Here is a 22670-nt window from a genome sequence, read left to right as displayed (position 1 = left end):
TTAGTGTTGAGGGTGTGGTGATGTCTCTCCTATTATATATATATATATATATATATATATATATATATATATATATATATATATATATATATTAGAAGGACCGACGTCTTTGTTGATAGACCCGCTGAAATTGATTTCTGTCGTTTCTCTTGATGTGCATAAGAGTTTTTTCTTTACAACTTATGGAATACCGGATTACATTCTCAACAAATAATTACCATCACCCTCGCGCGCGCACGCGCGCGTGAGAGAGAGAGAGAGAGAGTTGTTTTCAGCCTACCTGAATTCAAATGACTATAAGATTTCAGTTTTAACTTTATAATCCAGTGCACAAAATTGTCAACTTTCTTTGATCAATTAATCTATAACGAAAGAAAACTTTCCTCCAAAAATTCAAAGTGCACCAATATAACTGCTAGACCTATTAATAACGCTTGTGGAAAGACCGATGGTAAGTACACGGTACAGGTAGAACGATTTAGGCCGAGTGTAAATTCCAGTTCCGATACAACAAGGTTTGCGACAGCGTATATAGCTTACTGAATATTACTTAAATGCTAAATCCTCCATAAATCAAAATAAACAATTCATTCAACAATAAAAAAGAATTTTAAAAAAATTCTTGCATCTCGACCTCAACACCGTAATGTGAATTATATACCTAAATTATTGTTAGGTCGCAAGTCTTAGTTTCGTAAATTTCCTCAACTCAAGTCTATGATGTGACTTCTTCATATAATATTGTTCAATGATTAAAGATATGGACATATTTGTGAGTTAGGTGTTTGGGGGGTGTCTTCTTCTTAAAACTGACACGTGATAAGTACTCCTCTTCGTCCCGCAAGTTACTCCACTACTACTATGCAGAGAGTCAAATACAAACTTTTGGTTAGGAAGAAGAGCTAGCCACCCATACACTTGGGTTGAAGGTAAGCAGACTATCTCAAAATCGGATTAGATGGCAACTGCTTTGAATTGCATCAAGCTGTTTAGTACACATTGTTTTTAAGAATAATCAGCTAGGAAAAGGGCACTGTGGCCATCACATGGCGTAAATAATTACCACTGGACTTGGAAAATGCAGGTATAAAGTAGGGGTTGGGGTCCATGAACTTCTTCTGGTGTTACGTGCTGCCATTAACTTGTCAGGTCAGGTTAATGATATTCTCATGTTTTGATTTAATATAGCTATCCCACAATAATGACCTTTTTGACCTCACATGTGTATTTTACTTTTTATGATTATTACAAAATATTTTCTTATATATTTCAGCACACGATAGGCCAGTATTAATGGTGGAGGAAGAACCCGGGAAAACCCCAGAAAGAACCACCGGCCCACGAGAAGCTACTGGCAAGCTTTCTCACATATATGATAGGAGAGACATCACCACACTTGCACACAGGGGCATATCCTTTATACAATTTACTTATCAGACATAGACTATGGCTGACAGATAAATTGCAATCAACAATATTTGACAGTGTGTTACACCTTTAAGAGGGGCCCCAAGTAGCCAAGTGGTCTAAAGCGCTCTCCGTTACAGATCACTGCCATCTCACCCATGTCTGCATGGGTTCGAGTCTCAGATTCGGCCAGTGTGGGTATGTGAGAAAGCTTGCCAGTAGCTTCTTGTGGGTCGGTGGTTCTGTCCGGGGTTTTCCCTGGGTTCTTCCTCCACCATTGATACTGGCCTATCGTGTGCTGAAAGATGGCATTAAACCCTACAACAACAACACCTTTAAGAAAATTTGAATGTAATTTGTAAGCAGTGGGCTTGTTATACCACCTTCCATTTTCAACATAATCTCTGCTGCATAGAAGACTTTGTAGAGGGGTATTTTACACTTTGTACCTCTTTCTTCTAACTATTTATATCATGACAAAGTAGCATATTTTTGGCTTAACTTACCAGATATAGGAAAGTGAAGGTTATTATATTGTATTTTCTTGCCCTTTCTGTGGGTGTCAAGCTTTGGACCCCTATTTTAATGAATATTATTCATATTTCAGTACAGACACACACAGTTACCCAACATGTTGCCATGCATTCTTCATAGAAATTGAGCTCCACAGGAACCGATACATTTCAGAGAAATCATAAATGAACATACTATTATGGACGGTGAATTCTCCCAGTGGAGTAGTGTTGCAAATTGTGTTGCTTATGTCTTTTTGCAGACTATATTTTGGGGTTGAATGAGCATTTTAGCACACCAGCTTTGTTTCTATCTTCATGAATGCACTGTGAAGTTGACATCCTAGATTCACATCTGATACTTAGGTGATAATAAGAAATGTGTCAGTGTTATGTATATATCTTAACAATTCTAGGGTGAGTTATCAAAGGGGAAAAATCTTCAAAATAAATGGCAGAATGTTTTGGACATAATGATTGACCTAAATGATTCTTCTGAGATGTTTGTGTGTGATTGTGATTTGGATTTTTAACAGAGCTTTAAAAAAAATCAGTCATATCACTAAGATGTGACTGCAGTTTATAGTGATGTCTAGCACTGTGGCATCATGCTTCAGACCTGTAGCATGATGTCCCACCCAGTCACCAGGCTGACCAATCCTAACACTAACCTTTTCATGCTGAGCACCTAGTGAGGCAGCTGTTAGTACCATTTTTATGTCTTTGGTATGACTTAGCTTGGATTCAAACCCGCAACTTCCTGCATCCAAAGCAGATGCTCAAACCACTAGGCCACCGGAGCGGTCTTCTTCTGAGGTAAATATTTTGTTGGGTTTATGCTGTATGTTCATCACTTGTCCATGGTACAACATTCCTCTAAAATGAAATTGCATATAATTTCCTGTCAGGGGTGGCCCAAGAATAGCCAGCAACTGGTACCATAGGCAAACCATTCTATCAGCACCCCCTCACCCCCATATTTTTCCTCAGATTTTGTGCCCTAGGTAACCACCTAGTTTGCCTATGTGGACAGGCCATACCTGTTTCCTGTTATGTTGCTTCTTTCGACTGGTAGACCATTTCTTTCCTTTTATCAAAAATTTGACTTTCACAAGGCAGTGTATCAACAATTCATTTAATAGCTAGAATGCAAGTTAAATTGTCAAAAGAGTGGGTCTTTATTTCCTTGTTGACTGCTAATTTCCCTACTCAAAACCAGAGATACTCTGACTTTATCAACCAAAGGTAAAGGTACATGGATTTTCACATCAAGATAAATATTATCTTTTATGGGATTGAGACATTCTATTTTTTTCAGTAAGTTTGCTGCAGTTAACAATACAGTCTTTCCACTGAGAATCTCATGTTTATACAGAGTATTAAAATTGTTTCGGTATCACATGATTCTTTTCTTTTTGCAGGTCTCAATTTGCATGGTAAAATATTAGGATTAATTGATCGGTCATGCTGATAGAAGCACTAACTTCAGTCTCATGCAGATACTCATCTGGACAAGAGATTGACAGGCAGATTTAGCGTCCACAAGAGTTGTGTTTTTGGTATGTACATATTAAAAGACAAGCAGTCTAACTGCTTTCTCTCTTGAACTGAATTTTTCACAGTTCATATTTGGTGTATACAGAATCTTACAACTTACCATAAAGCCAGTTGTAAATGAATGGGAAGCTGAAAAGATATTTCCCTGTTAAATTGCCAAGTATTCATATATGTGTGGTCAGTTTCAGTGTACATGTATCATTGGATTTATTTGTCAGTTTGTAAACTTAGCAAGGTCCCACATTCTAAGCAGTGTATCAGTTTTCCAACATGGCCTAATGTTTGTTGATTAAACATTGACCTCTCCCAAATAGCTATAGACTGTTGTGATTACACACACCCCCAAACACACACACACACACTCAAATACACCCAACATTGATGCTGCTATTAGCACCATTAGAATAACAATGAATGATCAGGAGATTAGAAACATTTAAATATCACAGGAAAGGCTTACCTGTGAAATCTTGGACAGGTGTAGATGGAATGAAAATAAGAATAATGAAGTTGCTCAAGGTATCAATTACACACACACACACACACACACATATATATATATATATATATCACAAGTCAGCCAATGTATATGTTGTTACAGTGTAATAAAGTCAAGATAATACAACTTTTTGGTGGGATAAACAAGGAGATCCCTTAAAAAAGGTTAAACTGTATTCTCTCCTTAAATTGAAATTGAACAGTTCCATTCACAATTTGACAGATTATGCGAGGAATTAAATGACAAAAAAAGAAAAAGAATGAATAAAATCAGGGTGATGTCTCAAGGTTTTGGAAGCTGATTAAACAAGAGCAGAGTAGTGGCATGATCTTGTGTCATCAATGGTATGAATAATTTAGATTGTTTCTTTATTGTAATGACTCAGAACTTAATCACTGTTTTGACTGTACTCCAAATGATATTTTATTTCATCTCAGAAACTGAAATTCTCAGAAGTATTTAAACTCTAAAGTAAGGAAAGTCAGTTGGACAGAATGGAATAAAAACTTTCATGATATAAAAAACATGACTCCCAAGCATATATCCTTATTCAGTCAAAATGTTTAATGAAATGCTTGACACAGGCACTTTCCTAAACAATGGGGAGAAAGCATTATCTTCCTATCACAAAAAATAGCTCTTCTGATGACCATTACATGGTTATCTCTCTTATTGATATCATGACCAAAATTGCTTCCAGAATTTTTAACCACTGTCTTTATGAATTGGTACAAAGTGAAAAATAAAATTGAAGAAACTCTGGTGGGATTCCGCATAGGCTACCGAATAGAAAAGGAAGCTGTTTTTACCATTTTTGTAGACTTTTCAAGGCTTTTGACCTCTGACTACTGATCATGTAAAATCACTGACTTCATTAGTCAATGAAGGTATCAGTAGAAAGTTGTTTAATATTCTAGACTTGGTATACAAGAATCAAAGTTCATTTGGGTAGATGAAAGGGCAGTATACAGAATTCTTCACACGTGATATTGGCACCAAAGGGTGCTGCATATTAAGTCCCTTCTCTTCAGTGTCTTTATAGACTATTTCAGTGTCTGTACCCCTACAAAAGTGTATAAATGTTATCTTTGTTATCAAGAAATGTCTGACATTAGAGCACTGTGTTTGCTGATAATATTGCCAACTGCTGATATAGTCATCTTTTTTTTATAAAGGCAGATTAATAACTTGGAGACATTTTGTGAAAATAGTAGAATATGTGCTAATTTAAATAAAGCTAAAATTATTGTATTCAGAAATAGTAGATTTGTGAGGAGTAATGAAAAATGGTACTACTGTGTTACGGTAAATAAATCCAAACCATATCTGGAATGAATACATGCGATTATATTTCAATCCTAAACATAGATGGACAAAGGCAAAGCAAGAACTAGCAATTTATGCAAACACGTTTCAACATACATTAAGTATTATTCAAAATAAGTATATTTATTTGATAGATTCTGGTGTGCACATGATGTAGGAGATGAAAAATTATTTTTGCTAAATTTTAGAAAATGGCCACAATGACAATGACACATTCACTTCTGCCAAAACACTCTGTGTCTAGATTTTTAAAAAAGTGGCAGCCTAATGTTAAAATCCCGAATGGGCCCATAAATTTTTAACACTGGGACTCCCTTTTGCATCTAGATCACCCCCACAATACTATGTGCCATAGGTATTCTAACAGAAAACCCCCCTCACACTTTTTTCCACAAAGAAAATAAATTTCTACCTTATGAAGGCTTATTGATCCATATATCCAATATGGTATGTCCAAATAATTAAAACAGTACATGATTAATTCTACAACTGTTACAAAAATCAGAACTTAATTTACACACATTTTCAGTCAAACAATGATGTACAGTATTCAGTGCTCTCCTTTGGACATTGCACTGCCTTCCAGGGAATCTGTTAGAATAATCACAGTATTATTTTTGGAGCTTCCTATAACTAGATTTAGATGACTTAGTTCATTGTTTTCATTGCTGATATTTGTTTTAGCTATGCCAATATATGTGTAGCCATTCTTGTCATGCCACACTTAGGTGATCAGGTGATGTTTACATTTTGTGTTTCATGCTATTAGCCGTTAAAGTGAAGGGGGGGGGTGTCTGGTCCAAAAAGAACAATTTTAAGCCCCTAAAATTTTGTGCAAGAAACCATATTCTTCATCATCAATATCATTACTGTAACTTAACCAATTAGAAGTCAACATCATCCCAATGGTGCCTCAATGGCAACTTAGAACTAGGACCAATTTGGCAATGTCCCATGAGTGTCCTGGAATTTTCAAGTTAATTGGAGAGAGGTATTGTTGCATGGACCTATTTGATGATGCATAATGTCCTGATGCAGGCAATATGTAGGTCTGTGTTTAAATTGAATACCTAAAATAAAAAATTTCACTCATTTAAAAAGAAAATTTCATCACATATCTATTATTGCATGTATGTGTGTTAAATTTCAGTAACATCTGAAAAGACATACTCCTCATGGACAAATGTATATGGGTGAAATACTTTTGGAACAACAAACTTGTCAAGCCAAGATTATGGGACTAACATTAAAAATGAAATAAAAATTGGTCACAGTAACATGTGGAAAATTTAACTCTTACAGGTTATAAGACAACATAATACAAAAACCACTATGTGCAAATAAAATGAACATCAGTGTGGTTACATGATAAAATAAAATCTGTCTTGAGAGACTACTTATTTTGAGAGACCAGATTCTCATTGCACAGATTTATTGAATTTATTGCATTATGACCTGTCATGAGAGACCACCTATCTTGAGAGACCATTATGTTTTGACAGAAGAGGCAGTCTTTCAAGACAGGCTCTACTTTACATTGATTTTCTTTGGTACCAATTTTATTGATTATGTGGCTGCTACATACCTTGAATTTAAATATAAAATGAACCTAAGTTTCTGTGATAACAGTAAATTTCCTTCCTTAATTTACAAATGTAGGTACCATCAAGAATGTCATATTTTAAAAGATGATAAAAATTGATGTCAAATGCAAGATGCACAATAATCACATGCCATGAATTTGAACTATATATATTATTTTCTTGCAGAAAATAACATAAGGAAGAAAAGGGCATTATTGCAGAACATTGTCATGGTATAATAGATGTCACCAAAGAAACCAGATGCTTGACTTCTGGGACCAGTTTGAATGTGAAGTACATTCACCAACATAAATATTTGCATAAGGAAGTGTATCAGACAATTCAGGACATATATCCATCATCACATAAACCAATACGTTTGTCAGCAAGGAGAATACTATTTCATTTCTCCATCCCAGTGCAAGTTGAATACAAGAAACCCTTCCCAGAGAGATCCATATATGATGGTGACTGTGTAGTGTAGGTTTCTGATTTCAGTATGTGTGATGTTTGGTCAGCTTGACTGCAGGAAACACACACTTTGTAAAAGCCGACATATTTGATATCAGTCAGATATTAAGGGCTGAGTGTAAGTAACCATGAAATAATAGGGTCTCTGAGATATGATTTTGACCTAATTTATTGTGTGCATTAATGAGGAAAAACAAGTTTAGACATGCAGATAATAATGGTGTAAATTGTTATGCAAACATATGGGTCAAATTGGAGGTTAAAAAGCCTTGGTAATAAAGGAATTAAATTATGAGATTTTGTAAGATAAAACTTAGAGACATTTTGGTTTGTCTGTCATGTATGCTTTTTTTTGAGGTGCTGCTGGTCCAAAAATCTGTGAAGTGTGAGCTTTAATACTCTGCTGTAATTAGTGTATATATATATATATATATATATATATATATATATAGTGTTTCATTATTAATAGTGTTTTAAAGGATTGTTGTTCTTTTTTATTAAAAATGCATGGATAAAATGAAATGTGCTTTCAGAAGGATTTAAATGTTTCAACAACATTTGTATTCGAATGAAGGATCGATTTGAATAATTATTAAATATAATTTTCATGTACTGTTATTATGTATTATTTTTTCTTTCATTTTCAGTATTACTATTTTTTAAATGCTATGCTTTTTCTCTATTTTCTCTCTATCCTTACTTACGTCACATATCGATTTAAGGCAGTGACTGTAAAATTACAGCTGTCAAACGTGTGCATTGAAACAATATAAAATTATTTATAATTCTTGTTTCAAAACGTTAAAAAATAAAGTAAAACAAACACATGTAGAGCTAATATTTAATTACCAGATTACAGTATTGACCTTGATTTATGAAATGCTAGTAGCTGTTAATCTCTAGGAATGAAACACTGTAAGGAAATGGGGGGGGGGCATCATCCTAAGTGGCTCATTTTTTGTTGGGGATTTAAATTCATGGTTTGGGGCAACAACAAAAACCATGAAAATGGGTACCCCATGAAAAATGATGATACTGCAGTAACAGGCTCATCTCAGCAACTACATCAACTATAATCCAAACTAGACTTTTTTGAAAACGATTAAATTATACTTGCAACTGAGAGATTTATGAATACTTATTTTTCCATTTACTTAACATTTATTATCTAGTCACCCTGAAATCAGCAAAAGTCGAAATATTTTACAAGACAACTACTGAAAATGAGAACGCTTATTTCTATCGATTTAATTTTTTGCCAAGAAGTATGTATAGGCCTCCCATAATTTTCCTGTAAACAGATCATAAACAATGCTTGTTACTGCTACATCTTTGGTACAACACTCATGCTTTGAATGTAACACTTCTGGTGGCTAACTGTTAAAGACGAGTGACTTTTATTTCCAAACACACCTGTCAAAGAAATCTCACAAGTTATGCCATAAACAATTAACACTTACTCACCTTAAAAAAATTGGAGATATACATCAAAATATTCTTTGACAAGCCAATTATCCAGAATAAAAAATTTCACAAAATTCCTTGGGCTATGCAGGGATCTGATAGTCAGCAAATTCCAAATATGAGTAAATTTTACAAATAAACTGTAACTGTTTAGTTAAAATACAAATACATGTATTTATAAATACAAATATTATTCCCTATTTGTCATCTTTGCTTTAAATAGTAAATATTCACATTGTCAAGTCTTGTTTGAAGCAAATTTGACCCAAAGCTGGGCAAGCAAACTTGTAAATCCATGCTATGGTAATATGGGACTGACACTTAAAAGTACCAGCAAAATTTTAAAAGAAACAAGTCTTAAAAATATATCATATGATTCATATTTGGTATAGCCTCTGATAATAACATTGATTCTAGGCAAACTGTGTCATTGCTCATGGTAAAATATAAGCTCTCCTGCACCTGTACAGAGACCGAAAGTATTACATACTAGTACTTCTGAGAGAGTGGCAGGTGTAAGGTGATGTTGTCTGCATTTCCAACATGCATATTGGAGAGAAAGTATGCATACCTCTATGCTATTTTCATGTTACAGTTGTGGAAATGGTGCATATCTATGCACACAGCTGATCAAAATGGCAGCTCAAATGGGCTTGAAAAATAAGTCTCCATTTGTCCAAAGTACACTAACTATACCTATTATCAAAGTAGGGAAAATAAAGTTTGCCAGAGTAGGTAATATTAGCGATAGGACATGCAATGAATGAATAGATATATAAATATATATACAGACAGAGAGAGAGAGAAACATATATATATATATAGAGAGAGAGAGAGAGAGAGAGATGAAATAAATGTTATCAATTCATTTTTGTACAATTTATACTTGAATTCCACAAAGAGGCTACCACCAATATTTCAGTCAGTGGATTAAACTCAGGAGTCTCTCTGTTTCAAAATGATAGAAAGGAAAATGAAAAGCAAATGCTCATTATTTTAATAATATCTGGATTGAATTCTTCAATATTTTTAATATTAAAGTTTAAAAAAGTTTTCTGTAAATAAAAGTTTTAAACTTAATACACATACATTTAAGACTTATTTTTATATCTCTAAAACAATACTAAAAGCTATTATATAAAAAAAATTAAAAAAATCTGTCAGTAAGTAGTTTCAATTCCAAGAATGATTAATAAAAATGCTGTGCAATTATCTCTACAATTAAAATAATAATCCCCATTCCGATCAAAGAAACTCACATCAGCAAACACCTGGCATTACACTATACTGTATACATAAATATGAATTATCATCAATAAATAAAACACAGGAATAAAGAAATATATCAACCAGCATATGTGCAAAATATAACTAAATTCAGAATAAATAAATATAAATAAATAAATATATAAATATAAATAAATAAATATATAAATAAATAAAGCATGTCAAATGCCTTGCTAAATGACCCCAAGGAATAATGGTGGGATATAACATGAGCTCTACAGAAAAATTAATCTTGGCACATGTATAGTACCTAACTACATGTAGCTTGATATGGCAGATTTAAACCATTGTCAAGATAAATTCATGCAAACATTACATACTTGTACTCAAGTATCATAAATCAAATGGAACTTTCATCCTTGTGGGGGGCCCCGAGTGGCCGAGTGGTCTAAAGCGCTCTTCGTTACGGATCACTGCCATCTCACCTCTGTCTGCGGCAGTTCGAGTCTCGGATTCAGCCAATGTGGGTATGTGAGAAAGCTTGCCAGTAGCTTCTCGTGGGTCGGTAGTTCTTTCCGGGGTTTTCCTGGGTTCTTCCTCCACCATCAATACTGGCCGCCATGTATAGCCTATCGTGTGCTGAAAAAAGGCGTTAAACCCCACAACAACAACAACAACAACAACATCCTTGTGGTTTTTCTTTCTTCCCTTTGTTGGTTCATTTTCATCAAAGGTCCATTTCCCAAAAAATGAAAACAGATTTTGCCGACTCATCCTGGTAAGTCAACATACTTTAGGCACTCAAAATATGTTTTTACTAATACAGTCCTATAGAAGTAACAATAAAATATAAGTTACTATTGTTACTGCGTAGTGATACTTTGATACTATTGTCCAAATCAGACAGTGAAAATGCTTTGATTACATTCATGATCTATATTTGCATCATCACCAAATTAATTTAAACACCATTACAACAAAATAGTCGGCCAACGTGGGTATGTGAGAAAACTTGCCAGTAGCTTTTTGTGCCTGTCAGTGGTTATTTCTGGGGTTGTCCTGGGTTCTTCCTCCACCATTTATACTGCTACCATGTATAGCCTATCTTGTGCTGAAAAAAGGCATTAAACCCTACAACAACAACAATGACAACACAATAGGGCATTATTTATTTGCCAATCAACTCTGCAGGTGCTTAGATACACAATTAACAGAACACGGTTTCTTTTAAGTATGTCAGAGGAGCAGTCCTTTTCACAAGATAATTGCAATGATAACGATTAACTACTAATTAGTCGCACTGGATTCATGCCTGTTTACTTAAGTCTAGATATTAGCTATTGCACAGACTGGTCATGTCTGACCAGATTATCAATGGGAAAAGCATCCTGGGAGAAATTGAGGTACATCATGGGGTTGCATCACTGGGAGAAATGGCACATCCTTTGAGAATTTCATATTTATTGGACCTGGAAGTTTGTGTCACTTAGAGCCTTGAAGCAGAGGTAGCAGTTTTATTTTTATAGGTGCACATCTGAAGTAAGGTAAAGCTGTATAATCTATAACCCAAATTACATCCAAAAATCGACATAATGCTACAAAAATTGTCTAGCATTGCATTTACAAGAGCTCTTGCCACTATAATTTCATTACATAATACAAATATATATTTCTTGTAAAGAATTACTTCTTTCTTTCATTTTGGTAATCTAATTTGAATTTGTACTAATGATTTTATACTAATGTGTTAAAGTAATGGTCAAGGGGAATTAACTCCTGTTGAGACAATTCAGTGGACAAGTAAGGTGATTGATGATTATATCCATAATATATGATTACAATGAAAATTAAACAAGAAAACTGCATTTTGTGGTCAAATAAATCAAAAAAACACAACTGATGGTAATACTTAACAAAATGGTTCCAGAAGGTGGGGCAGGGAATATTCCTACAGCCACAGCTGATCAGTAATAACAATAATGTGCAATAATTTAATTGGCTTATTGGGATCAAACAGATTCATTGAAAGTTATTTGATAGGATGTTGGCAATACATATAAAAATATTAAACTGAACATACATTATGTAAAGTGTACCAAGTACACGATAAATAAATCTTGTTCAACAAACAAAAAGGACAATTCTCATGGCAAAGATTAACTAATATTACCTCACACCTTAAAATAAATTTCCCATTACAGTTTCTCTAGTGTAAAAATAGACACCAGCTTTAAAAATGTGTAACTAGATGCAGGCACAACCTCATAAAAATATGTTCTGGCGGTTCTTGTTTTCACTGTTCTACAAAATAGTGCACATACTGATCAGCTGCTGGCACCTTGTGAGCTTGAACATCTCAATCAACAATGATGGCCATTGGGCATGTTGTATGTGTCAATAAGTAAGTACAAGTCAATGTATCCATCAAATAATGTAATGAAAGGTACATTTCTTCCCAAAGCAATAGTTTAACTAATGTATGGAGTTTTATCCTAAAGCAATGCTGGTACAGTAGAACTTAGATTATCCTTCACCCTATTAAGTGTCAGTCTCTGTTATCCCCCAGGGCATTGTACTTCAAAATGTTAAAAAGAGGTACATGTATATAGGATAACCACTCATCCTGACTGGGTGCAAATTGTTTGGGATAAGTAGATACACACATGCACCACGCAAATAAATTTGAATGCATTTTTTATCCATAACAATCACCCAAGTTTAACATAGCTTTATATGTGGCACATGTAAGTTATAAATAAAGCAATTACATGCCTATAGAAATATCTGCTGGGATCTTCCAACTGATATGAATATATGTCAATAAAGCCTCAGTTTGAAAATACAGGTGACCTGAAGCAACATTCCAACATGTTCTAGACCGACAAAAGGTAGGAAACTTCGGTACAGGTTACAGCTGATTTAACATAATCTAGCTGGGGTAATGAATCAGAAATGCTCCAGTTCTTTTGGCCAATCAGCAGTCTTCCATTTTTATGGTACCCATGTGTAGCTCTCAAGAATGGTGGTTTATCAAAATGGATCATTTAGTATGAAAGTCATTGGAAACTGACATGGCTTGGTTGCTTCTTTCGAATGCAGGTTACAGTTGCTGACATGTTTCTTGTGAAAAGTAATTACTACATATTAACATAAATATCTGCTGGCATCTTAACATTAGTATGACAGTTTATTAATAAAGCTGCAGTCTTGAAAATACTGGTGATCTGGGACAAGCATAACAATGCCACACCAGACAAAAATCATTAAAGTTTGACACTCTATGTCTCATAACTTCTCCCATATCTAAATTATAAAGGTATATGTTGGCATATTGAAAAGGAAAATTATGACACCTAGACTGCTTAAAAGGTTTCACTATAAACATGAACACCACTAAGAAATCAAGGGTTATTGGTGTAATTGCAATTGAGTGATAAGCCCTTGTCTTTTTTTGTTTATCTATGGAGCCATATATTAGACTGTGTTCTTTTGGTAAGAGCATAAGAGGAAGTGTACTTTGTTGAGTATAATAAAGATGGGCAACTAACTCTTGCAATTCACTCATCAGGATGAGTGCTTGGATTTTCATCTCTAACCTGGAATCAACAGGGGGTGACATAATGATTTTTCCATTGGGCAGCTTACATGGAACTGACTAATTACAGAAAGCCATCTGGCTGTCCAAATCAAGTAATAAATAACTTCAGTACATGTTTACAGTACATAATGACCCCATGGATATGCTGCTGTCAGTACTAACTGGCCCTCCTCAAAACCCACAAGCAATGGGCTTGAGGGCCAACAACTAAATTCATCATTGCAACTAATATGAGTTTATAACTGACTGCCGTGAACTTGGACAGTCAACATCGGAAAATGCATATACAAATATTAATGCCAAAATGGGATAGACATGGGTAGCAGTATTTATGTCACCAAACTTATTGCTATTTCTCAAGTTTAAAGTTGTGCATGGTTCACATCTCTTAAGCAGTTTAAACTCTCATCATGAAATGTGGCATGCAAGTATATTATGACTAATGATGCTCCTTCTTGAGAGTGGTTCTAGAAAGTTTGAGATAAAAGATCACTCATCTGATGTCCAACTGTTGCTGTTACTGCAACAATACACATGGCAGCAAGACAAAAAATAATGAAAACAATATGCTTTATCAGTTTTAAAGACAGTATTGAAAATCCATTCCGACTATAAAACTATTTGTGGACAATGTTAAAACTACAAGTCCACTTATATATACCTAAATCACATTTTGGGGGTGGGGATAATGTATGAAGTGTAAGATATGGGTGTTGGATTTGGAATAAATACCAATTTAATGTCAACAAGAATAGGTGTAATGGCACAATAGCCAACTAAATATATCAAGTATGTACTAAATATATCAAGTATGTACTAAATATATCAAGTACGTACTAAATATATCAAGTAGTAAAATTCTACTGAAGACACATTGCTTCCAAAATGAAAGACTTTATATCCATTTTGGCATTTCTGTGCCACTTAACACCATGTCTCAACCTTCGATTCATTTGAAGAAAACAAGTTTGTTCATTATTTTCTTGATGATGATTATTCCTATTTAATTTATATTATTTGCGATAATGAAATATTTCATAAGAAAACTATAAATATAGAGGGAAAATATGTCTCTCATATAACTGTGAGTGATTCATCCACTGCAAAAAGTTTGAAGTTTGTAGTTGTTTGCATGTTGCATCATTTGTCTTGGGACAGCAACAACTCAAAAGAAATTAACACAAAATGAACGTTGCCAGATTTACAATTTTTCTCTCATCAGAAAGATTGTTCCATATGTTTGTGCCCAAAAGTTGTAACACATAGTTATACGGAGTGAAAAATCACCCCCATGATTTGTATATAACAAACATAATACACATAAAGGCATATTTAATATTTTAAATTCTTTTATCAAAATGAATAGAAATTATTGAATTGTAATCTTAAATACCCAAGAATTGAAAACTGAAAATTCAAGAAATATTTTTATGCTGATTATCTAGTGCCAAAAAGTGAAAGTGTTATCATTCATGCATTGTATTCTAAATACAAGCAATATGTTAAACATGTATAAATGAATATTAAATGCGCTCTAAAGTAACGGAAGATACGTTTTTTTTCATTTGTCCTTATGTATCCAGACCATACAATGAGAATGCACTCTTTCTACAGCCCCTTTTGTTTCTTTTCTTTTGTATTTTTTCTTTTCTTTTCTTTCTACCTTTTATGTACTTGTATGCAGTTTCGTTATGGAATTCAATATATATATATATATATATATATATATATATATCTTTTTAAAGTTATTTTTAAGTGTGTTTTCCTTTTCTTCTTGATATCATATAAGATAATGTAATACACATTACCAGTAGATATTTGATGTCCCATTCCACATTCCAAATGTGTTGCTCTAGAAAATCAAGAAACAAATTTTGATTGGTGGTACATGAAAGACACCATTATAATTATGCACTTAACCAAGTCTGCAAAATGAATGGTAATGGCATTTAAATGTAGCAGCATGGTTATTCTGTCTTTTATGTGAATTATTTTCATTGTCAAAAGTAAAGTTCAACATTTAATTTTAAATATCACTCTCCAGAGCATCTATTTTTGTAGATTATGAGAATAATATGTAGCGCATTAATTTAATTAAGATCTATTTAGTATTCTACTATGTCATACAATTTGTTTTTAAATATAAGAGTGCCTATAACATTTATTCTTATGGATACTGTAAAGATTTAAATAAGTATGAATATAGCTCAACCGAGTTTACATTTATCTTTGTCATTGGAAGTTCTAATAGGTATTTTGAAAATAAAAAAAAATTAGAATATAAAATAAATGAGAAATCTAATGCTGTGCCCAGTGATTCTTATTTATTAACCATGCAGCACTTCGTCTTTCTGGAAGAATCTTTCCTTACATTTCTCATACTATTTCTTGCCTTACCTATATAATGACCCAAAGATTGATTTCCTTTGTTGATTACCGACAAGGAAAATACTCTACCAATTTTAACAGAAAATTAGACAATTAGGAATTTTAATGATTTTGTCAGCAACTAAAAAAAAGAATAATTTTTTTTTCTATTTATTTAACATTATACATGTATCCTGGGTAGCTGAGTGTCTTTTGGGACAATCTTGGGATCTTTTGACGGACCGACAGTAATGGGCTGATGATCAGCTACTGACGGGGTCCCCAGTGTGATCTAAAGCACTTGCCTTTCCTGATCACTGCCATCTCACCGGTATCTGAGGACGTGGGTTCGAATCTCGGGCTCGGTCTATGTAGGTATGCGAGAAAGCTTGCCAGATAGCTTCCCGTGGGTCGATGGCTCTTCCTCTGCCAGTTATACTGTCCGCCATGTATATCATATTATGTGTAAAAAAGGAGTTATGCACACGAGTCGTGGCACGACATCAGCACCCAATACGGTATGCCACAGATTAAGGTTGGGGTGTGTATCTCAGTGCGCCGTCGACTTAATGGGAAGTGCTAGGTAACGGACAGTCTTCAAGATGCCAGTTCATATTGAAAGAAAAACATCTTTTACGTTTATTGTGTCTTCTTGGTTGTTTTTTTAGTTTCGTTACGCCAAACAGATGGGAAACAATGTAATTCGCCATTTTTTTTCGTTGTTCCGAACCATATTTGAAAGCGAAACTGTGATTGGATCCTTCAAATAGCATATGTAAAAGGTCATGCTGGGTCACAATGGTATGAAAGGTGTACTGTAGTTGTGCTATCAGTGACCGAGTAAGAAGTTAATGCATATTCATGAGGCGTAAGAATCTCTTTGCCAGAGGGGATAAAAGAGCGTAGTGGATTATAGCCCGTAAAATGGTGAGGATGAGAATTCCAGTATTACCTCTTGATTTATAACATATTTTATATGTTGCACTTAACAGACATTCGTCATCTGCAACAATCGAATTTTCTGTTTCTAAAAAATAAAATAAAAATAAAACGTGGCGGGGAAATTTGAAGGTACAGTGAGCGTCATGATTGTTGCCAATGTATTGTTGAGTATAAATCTTTAACACAAGTGCTCAACGCGAGCTCACTGTTAAACCAAAAGTAATAACCTGAAGGAACAAAATCGTACCGGGTGACACTGTTTCCTCCGATTACCCCCCTCCCCCCCCCCCCGCCCCCATTGACCCGTTCTGACATAGGACCCTGTCAATCATACTATTACAGTCTATTTCATATTATGATATACAGTATATTTCGTCAGAACGGGTCAATGGGGTCATCTGAGAAAATTGTAACTCTCTTTGATTTTTTTTCTTCCTTCAGGTTCTTGCTTTTCTAACATTAAACTCGCGTCGAAAACGTGTCTTGGGACGTACTCGGTCGTCTTTCATTAAGTTGTTAGTACAGATAAAACACGTAATTTGGGGTGACTACACGTTAACTGTGAGTGACAGACAGTTTGTTGACTGATACATTGTATGAAAGACCACTCTCTCTCTCTCAATAGCCATCCATTTTCATGATTTGTATAACCATATTTATTTTATTTATTTATTTATCATTGCAATTTAAATCTTTGGATGAGAAACTGATTTATTATTATCCATAAACGGTGTCTGAGAGAGAGAGAGAGAGAGAGAGAGAGAGAGAGATTTACAGTCATTGTCAGGGCCTGGTAGTCATCAAATTTAGGATATCCCGTCTGTCTTAAGGGAAGTTTATGTTTTCCAACGAGTTTGAGGACAGACAAGAAGAATATCATCTTTATTCATTTGATTTTCCGTTTTAATCCTTAACAAAAAAATATACTTAAGGTCTCTACGACGCATCAATTCGGGACAAAATCTATACTTAAGGGCACTACGCCGTATTGTAACTAGAGTTATGTATTAATGTGACCCACGGGCGTCCGCATGCATTTTCCCTGGGTGGGGGAGGGGAGTCAAAATCAAGTGGACGATGCAAAGACCGCACAATGGATTTGTAAACAAAAAATCCGGGGGGGGGGGGGGGGGGGGCTCCTCCCCCGCCGACACCCATTATGCGGCCTCTGTGAGAAACTAGCAGGTCTATCAGGTGATACTCCTCGGGCCAAAACTGCATTTTAAAACAGATTTTTACTCTCCGCCCAAGCATTATATTTTACAGCTGGTTTTGAAAAGTTTTAAGTAATCCCTGCCATGACTATATATATTTTGTCCTTCTCATGTGTGCAGTATTTGGATACTATTTTTTTTTATAATCATAATACACCTGTCTGAACAATCAGATTATGGTAGTGATTGACTTAAAATTTCAATATAGCAATGTGGAACGTACCATGTGGGTATGTGAGGAAGCTTGCCAGCAGCTTACAGTGGGTCCTTTGGTTCTTACCAGGGTTTTCCCTGTGTCTTCCTCCACTAGTTACACTTGCAGCCACGTATATAGGCTCTCTTGCGTTAGGAATTGGCGTTAAACCCAAAGCAACAACAGATTAGAAATATGTGCATAATAGTCAGCAGAGGACGAACCAAAAAAGTTTTGCAGAGTCCATGCTAGCAAAAATTCATATTTTGCGCAGAGATATATAAGAAACAGTACCTATAAGCTGTGGAAAATTGTACTTAACAGCGATAAACTTTGATAAGAACAGTTTTCCAACTTGTTCATGTTGGCTAATCGAGCTATGCATATGTCCTTTCCGACAGCAAGCTGTAATCTCAGCACATACTAATATCCTCATACAGATAAGGAACAAATTAAGCTCAGGGACAAACAACAGACTAATGCTTATACAACTAGAGGAGAGATCTTTTGAGGATTTTGATTTCAAAAGAACTTTAACAGAGAGGAGCAGGAAGGAAACAGAGATGGATATTTGAGTGTTATATGCATATTTAATTTTGACGGCACAACCACCGTCCTTTCTTACTCCCTCCTTATTTTGGTGACGAGGGTGTAGTTGCCCCCTTTATATAAAATCCTTGCGGAATCTCTGATGACGTGCAGATAATTATAAAGTGTAGAACATATGTTTATGCCTAAATTTTGCATCCAACTTTACAAAATAAAAATGGACACGATTTTAAGTTATCAATTATGCACGGGCATTTGTTTCAAAACTGGAAGTTACGTGATTTATAAGCTTAGAATATTTTATTTTTTTCGGAACATGAACATTTATGTCAAAGATACCCCGAAGAGTACGTGATAATGTTATATATATATATATATATATATATATATATATATATATATATATATATATATATATATAAATGCTTTAATACTTTTTTTATCTTGAAGGACTGACATCTTTCTTGAAAGACTACGGTTGAAATTGTTTTCTAACTTTTCTCTTCATGTGCATAATAGCCTTTTGTTTGCAACTTATGGAAGACTGGATTACATTTTCAACAATTAATTACCGTCGCGTGTGTGTGTGTGTGTGTGTGTGTGTGTGAGAGAGAGAGAGAGAGAGAGAGAGAGAGAGTTGAGTTTGGCCTACGTGGATACTATAAGCTTTCAGTTTAGCTTACCTGGACACTGCAAGCTTTCAGTTTTAACAATGTAATCCAATGACCAATATTGCAAGCTCTCTTTGATCAATTAATCTCTAACGTAAGAAAATTTTCTTCCAAAAATTCAAAGTTCACCATTTACTGCTATTAATAACGCTCGTGGAAACACCATTGGTAAGTACGGGACACACTTATGATTTAGGTCGAGTGGAATTTCCAATTACGATATACAAACAATTGAGCGTGCATATACTGCAAACTATTTAATTGCAAAAGTCACCATCAATAAAAACAAACAATTCATTCAAAAAGAAGAATACTCTTGCATCCAAACCTCAAAAGTAATACATATCCACCTTATATACGCTGTGTTAGGTAGCAAGACTAGTTTCGTAAATTCCGTGTCGAATTTTCGGAACTAAAGGCTGTAATGTGACTTAGTCAGCTATTATTGTTTAATAATTAAAGATATGAATATGTTTATGATTTATGTGTTTGGAGGTTGTGTTGTTTTTGAAATTAATATAAGGCGCATACCCCACCCCACCCCCTCTCCCGCCCTTGCATAGTTACTTCGCTACAAGCATGCAGTCAAATACCAAACTTTGGCTACAAAGAAGAGCTAGCCACCCATAGCAGTAGACTAGTGGGTTGATGGCAAGTAGTCAATCTCAAAAACGGATTGGATGGCAACCACTTTGAATTTCATCATGCTCTTTAGTACACAATGCTTTTAAGAATCAGAAGTTACCTTCTGACGTGAAACATGTAGGTATAAATTAAGAGTTGGGGGTGCATACACTTCTTTTTCTATGTACTGCCATTCACAATATCTTGTTTCAGGTTAGACCCTCAGTCCTCGATTCATTGACGGATACTCCTAATTTTCTTTGTAACGAGCCCCTGTGGGTGGATGTGGCATAAAACTGTCACTTGTACCTCACAGGTTCGTAACGTTGTTTACAATTTACCTTTCAGTATGCGTGGACATTTCTCAATATCCGGTTTTATCACAGGGAAACGGTCAGCGTCGTGAATTGATCCGTATTTACTATGATAGGTAAATTGCAAGCAACGGTATGAGCTACAATGTTGCACCCATAAGAAGATTTGAAATTTTGTTGAGCCTTGTCAGCCACATTTGTTATTATTTTCAATTGCATTGTTTGTATGTAAATTTTATATATTAGGCTCAGTATACCACCTTACATTTTCAACGTACTGCTCTCTGCTGTAAAAACTTTGTTGAGGGGTTGGTAACTGTGTATGGTACCTCTTTGTTCGAACTATTTCCATCAGGACAAAATAACATATTTTGGGCATAACTTACTAGATATGAGAAAATAATGTGTGTGTGTGTGATTTGGACTTTTAATGTAGCTTGAATGATTGTCCAGTCATATTGCTACAATGTCTCTAGTGTGGCAGTTTAAAGTGATGTCTAACACTAGGGCATCATGCTGCAGACATGTAGCAAGATATCCCACCCAGTCACATTATCCTGACACCAGGCTGACCAGTCCTAACACTAACCTCTTAATGCGAAGCACCTCCAAAGCATATGTCTTTATTGACCCAGACACTTCCCTAAACAGTGGGGAGAAAGCATTATGTTCTTATTACGAAAACAAGCTCTTCAGATAACCATTACAGGATTGTATCTCTCATTGCTATCATGAATAAAATTGCTACTAGAATTTGTACAATTTTATGAATTGGTGCAAAGCGAAAAATAAAGCTGAAGTAGCTCTGTGGGATTCTGCAGAGGCCACTGAGTCAAAAAGGAGACTGTTTTTACTATTTTTGTGGACTTTTCAAGGCTTGTGACCCTTGACTATTGATCATGTAATAATATCACTGACTTCATTGATCAATAAAGATATCAGTGGAAAGTTGTTTAAAGTTCTAGACTTGATGTACAAGAATCAGTTTTCATTTGAGCAGATGAAAGGGCAACATGAAGAATTCTTGACATGTGATATTGGCACCAGAGAGTGCTGCATATTAAGGCACCTCTGTTCAATGACTTTATAGACTGATTCAGTGTTAGACCTCCAGCAAAAGTGCCTAAATGTTATTTTTGCTGCACAAGAAATGTCAGACATTATTGCAGTGTTGTGTACTGATAATGTTGCAGACTGCTGATACAGTTGGTTCTTTACAAAGGCAGGTTATAAATTTGGAGACAATTTGTGAAAATTGTAGAATGTGTGCTAATTTAAATAAAACATTGTAATCAGAATTGGTAGATTGTTGCATTGTAAAATAAATGGTATTACTCTCTAAGGGTAAATAAATCCAAACTGTATCTGGGTGTAAATGCATGGGATTATATTTCACTCCTAAGCTTAGGCAGAAGCAAATAAAGAAGTTGAAATATAGGCAAACATGTTTCAACATACATTGAGTATTCTTCAAAATAAGTTTGGCAGATTTTCTGGATTTCGAAGGTTAAAGACATTATTTTAAAATGGGTTTGGTAATCTCTAGTATGCACATTATGTAGGAGATGAAAAAATATTTGTATTTATTTTCAGGCGTAAGGACACATTCAGTTTTGCTAAAACACTCAGTGTTTAGATTTTTAATAAACTGGCAGCCTGATGTTAAAATCCCATTTGAGTCCATAAACTTTAGTCCCAGGGACTCCCTTTTCCTTCCAGTTCATACCACTACACTGTGTATGTCTTAGTTTTGGAAACTCTTAAATCTAGATTTAGATGATTTAGTTCATTGTTTCAGGGGTCCCCAACTGGCCGAGTGGTCTAAAGCACTCACCATTATGGATTACTGCCATCTCACCTCTGCCTTCATGGGTTCGAGTCTCGGGGTTTGGCCAGTGTGGGTATGTGAGAAAGCTTGCCAGTAGCTTTTCGTGAGTTGGTGGTTCTTTCCGGGGTTTTTCCAGATTCTTCCTTCACCATTTATACTGGCCGACATTTATCCTGTGCTGAAAAATGGTGTTAAACCCTACAAGAATCATTGTTTTCATTGCTGTTATTCGTTTCAATTATGTCGCTATATGCATAGCCCATTCTTATCATGCTACAACCAGGTGAACAGGTGATGTTTACATTTTTATGTTTCGTGTTTTTA

At 34.9% G+C, this 22670-nt stretch overlaps 1 protein-coding gene and 2 long non-coding RNA genes across 7 annotated transcripts in view; 2 read left to right on the top strand and 1 right to left on the bottom strand.

The window, feature by feature from the left end:
* The window catches only part of LOC149778559 (uncharacterized), an 83323-nt gene extending 63594 nt beyond the window's left edge, over nucleotides 1-19729 (bottom strand). Inside the window, exon 1 of the mRNA XM_089939460.1 lies at nucleotides 19593-19729. The gene's annotated coding sequence lies outside the window, so the exon portion shown is untranslated. The remainder of the gene's footprint in view (nucleotides 1-19592) is intronic.
* Nucleotides 723-7967, top strand: LOC149778560 (uncharacterized). 3 transcript variants are annotated; one of them, XR_016415351.1, is made up of 3 exons: nucleotides 723-929; nucleotides 3341-3478; nucleotides 7071-7967. It is a non-coding gene; the product is annotated as an uncharacterized LOC149778560 (long non-coding RNA). The 3 variants fall into 3 exon arrangements; XR_016415350.1 differs by lacking the exon at nucleotides 723-929 and adding an exon at nucleotides 938-1084; XR_016415352.1 differs by lacking the exon at nucleotides 723-929 and adding an exon at nucleotides 1110-1838.
* Nucleotides 19730-20205: 476 nt separating the features above from the next.
* Nucleotides 20206-22670, top strand: part of LOC149778558 (uncharacterized) — a 55753-nt gene continuing 53288 nt past the window's right edge. For 2 of the 3 annotated variants that reach the window (XR_016415524.1, XR_016415522.1), the window contains exon 1: nucleotides 20206-20342. This is a non-coding gene — a long non-coding RNA (uncharacterized LOC149778558). Of the gene's footprint in view, nucleotides 20343-20560; nucleotides 20635-22670 lie in introns of those variants that run through there. The other variant, XR_016415523.1, reaches the window with a different exon arrangement.

The sequence above is a fragment of the Sinohyriopsis cumingii genome, chromosome 17 (assembly GCF_028554795.1).
Source record: "Sinohyriopsis cumingii isolate HCF-2022 chromosome 17, ASM2855479v2, whole genome shotgun sequence".
In the NCBI taxonomy this organism is placed as follows: Eukaryota; Metazoa; Mollusca; class Bivalvia; order Unionida; family Unionidae; genus Sinohyriopsis; species Sinohyriopsis cumingii.
The sequence above is the reverse complement of the archived record's forward strand: the minus strand, read 5'-3'. Positions and strand labels throughout refer to the sequence as shown.